This window comes from Zootoca vivipara, chromosome Z1 (genome assembly GCF_965207765.1).
Source record: "Zootoca vivipara chromosome Z1, rZooViv2.hap1.1, whole genome shotgun sequence".
Classification (NCBI taxonomy): domain Eukaryota; kingdom Metazoa; phylum Chordata; class Lepidosauria; order Squamata; family Lacertidae; genus Zootoca; species Zootoca vivipara.
The window spans coordinates 41,342,270-41,345,906 of NC_142583.1; positions in this window are offsets into that span (position 1 = coordinate 41,342,270).

A 3,637-nucleotide genomic window follows, 5' to 3' on the forward strand; every position below is an offset into this window, starting at 1 on the left:
ATCATCTTACACAGAGCTGGAATGGGCAGAGTGAGAGGCCATGGGGTGGGGATCTGCCAAAGTTGCCCCTTTCCCTTCTCATAGCAGAAACATTCATTGAATCAAAGCCCTCCTGTTCAGTGAAGGATTTCTTCCATGAATGAAAGTCCACTGTTGGATCCTACCCTGGTTCCCTCCAGATGTTGTTGGCCTACATAATCCCATCATGCATGCATGCATGCATACATATATATTATTCAATGACTCACAGTTAACCTATGGACTTCCTCTACAGTGGTACCTTGGTTTAAGAACAGCTTAGTTTATGAACAGGGAGATGGGTGGCGCTGTGGTCTAAACCACTGAGCCTAGGGCTTGCCGATTGGAAGGTTGGTGGCTTGAATCCCCGCAACAGGGTGAGCTCCCGTTGTTCAGTCCCAGCTCCTGCCCACCTAGCAGTTCGAAAGCACGTCAAGTGCAAGTAGATAAATAGGTACTGCTCCGACGGGAAGGTAAATGGTGTTTCCATGTGCTGCTCCAATTCGCCAGAAGCGGCTTAGTCATGCTGGCCACATGACCTGGAAGCTGTCTGCAGACAAACGCCGGCTCCCTCAGCCTAGAGAGCGAGATGAGCACCGCAACCCCAGAGTCGTCCGCGACTGGACTTTACGGTCAGGGGTACCTTTACCTTTACCTAGTTTATGAACAACTAGGATTAAGAACGCTGCAAACCCGGAAGTAGGTGTTTTGGTTTGTGAACTTTGCTTTGGAAGCAGAACATTTTCTGTTTCCTGTTGAGTTTGTTCCGTTTGTAAATTGAGTCCCCTGCTGCTATGGGAAAGCACATCTTGGTTTTAGAACGCTTTGGTTTAAGAACGGACTTCTGGAATGGATTAAGTTTGTAAACCAAGGTACCACTGTATAGTGAATGCCCTTCTATTTGAGACATTTTGCACCATTATTCCATTCCTAAAGGCATAGATCCAAACAGATCTCCAACGAGACAATTTTTTTGCATGATAGAAAAGTATATACATGGGTATTGTGCATCTAATCTTATTTTTGTGTCATGGTGTCTACTGCTTCTAAAGAAAGATATTGCTTCCATTTCGTCCTTTGGAGTTCTATTCTCAAGATTTGTACTGCATAATGTCATGATGATGATGGTTTCTTTAATATTTATATCGTGTTCTTCTGCCAGTAAGTGGCTTCCAAAGGGAAAAGGAACAATAATATGTTAGAGAATGAACATGCAATATTAAGCAACACAGTATTAAAACCTCCCTATAAAAAGCAATATTTAAAAACAGCACCAAAATTAGATCTTAAAAGCTGAAGACTGCTTAGTGAGTTGTGCCTTTCATGTTCCTGTCTTCTTTGTAATGTAGAAAGAACTAGTAAGAAGCTGTTTTTGTCTAACCATAGATATAGTGATAGGACAGAGGGAAAATGGTGGTCTCTGATGGCATTCGGCCATTGATCTTGGCATTATTTCCTCTTTTCCAGCCTGTTATTGTTGTTGTCAATGACAAACTTTCATTACTGGTGATGTTCACCAACAGTCAAGCTTGTTCTCATTTTGTATCTTCTACTGGTTGGAAAACATATCTGTAACAATACATGGATGCAATGAATTAGAAAAGACTGTTTTGGAACGGTGGCATTATTTTTTTGTCCTCAAGTATACTCTCAACCATTGGAATGCTTGTGGTGCTGTGGTCTAAACCACAGAGCATAGGGCTTGCCGATCAGAAGGTTGGTGGTTCGAATCCCTGCGACGGGGTGAGCGCCCATGGCTCGGTCCCTGCCCCTGCCAACCTAGCAGTTTGAAAGCATGTCAGAGTGCAAGTAGATTAATACGTACCGCTCCAGCGGGAAGGTAAACGGCATTTCCGTGCACTGCTCTGGTTTGCCAGAAGTGGCTTAGTCATGCTGGCCACATGACCCGGAAGCTGTACGCCGGCTCCCTTGGCCAGTAAAGTGAGATGAGCGCCGCAACCCCAGAGTGGTTCACAACTGGACCTAGCAGTAAGGGGTCCCTTTACCTATACTCTCAACCAAGATATCAAATACATTGCTTATGAGCTTTGTCTAAAATTTCTACGTTTTTCTAAAACATACTTATTTCTCTCTCTCTCTTGCCTCTTTTCCACTCCCTCCTCCAATTACAACAGGAAACTTCTTTACCAGCAGGCTTTGAGGAGCTGTTGGCAGGCAGCTGTTCTTCACATTACAATTTCACAGTCTGTTGTGAGAATGGGGCACCATCACTCCTAAGCTAAATCTCTGCTCCTGAATCTTGTTAAGCCCAATTACACAAGTAGAATTCTTTGGTCTGTAGTTTGAAGATTTAAGTTCAGTCCCAAACTTTACCCTGAAAGAGTGCTATTGTAGGATTAAATGTTTGTGCTCAAATAACATTTCTCCTATTGTGTTTCTAATATAAAAGGTTTCATTCATAATTTTGATTTACCTTTCTGCTCCATTTTCAGGTCTAAAGTACCCTTTTCGATACCGGCCACCAGAACTGTATATAATGCAGCTTGCACTATACTTTTAAATAAAATCATTGTTTCTGTGTTAGCATTTTCATTTTCTATCACTTTCCCAATAATTAATGCCTCATGTAAATGCTTTATCCTGTTGCCTCGCACCATTACACATGTTTTCATTGAGTTGCTCACCATGATCCCAGTACTTCCCTTCCTAGTGCGTAGCCATACTACCATTTGGAAGTTAGGATTTCTTCCTTCCATTCTTTCTTTTGTTCCACTGTGCATCACTTTCTTACATCGATCCACATTTCCCTTTTTGTTGCCGGTTCATCCACTTTGGAAAGACATTTCTCGAGTTCTACGCAGGCCACTTGCGTGTTCACTATCCTGATTAATAATGCAAGCCAGAAACATGGCTATTTCACTGCTCAGTCCAGATTATTTATTGACATATTAAATAGAACAGACCTGTCTATTTATTCCTAACCTCTGCTTTCTTTTGTTGAACCACTTATTGATCCATTAGGCTCTGCCCTTTTGCTAAGATTACTCAACAGCCCCTGGCGAGGGACTCCAGACATTTCTTATGAAGTTGGTTATTCCAAACCATTTCTTCCTGCTTCCTAGCTCTGCCTCTGTTGCTAGAAAAGAGAAATGTGAGTGTAATCAGAGAAGTCAGGGAGCCTGAGCCAATAAGCACATAAGCATCGGCTCTTGAATGGATCACCAAGAGAATGAGAGAAGTGTTGGGAGTCGGGACAGCGTCACACCAAGGGTAGTTACAGGTAGGTAGCCGTGTTGGTCTGAGTCGAAGCAAAATAAAAAAATTCCTTCAGTAGCACCTTAAAGACCAACTAAGTTTATATTTTGGTATGAGCTTTCGTGTGCATGCACACTTCTTCAGATACCAAGGGTATCAGATACCAAGGGTAGGTTCTTGAAGTCAATTGGAGAAGGTTTTGTTTGTGCGTTTGTGTGTGTCAATACGGTATTTTACTTTGCAGGAAAGGTGGTATATAAATGCAATAAATAAATAATAGATAAAAGTGGCCAGGGCAGCAGATTGGGGGAGGGGATAAGGTGAGGGAGAGGGGAGGTTCAGTACCCCACTTCTCTACCTACCTTCAACTCTTGAAATATGAATCCCACTGCTCACTTCTGTA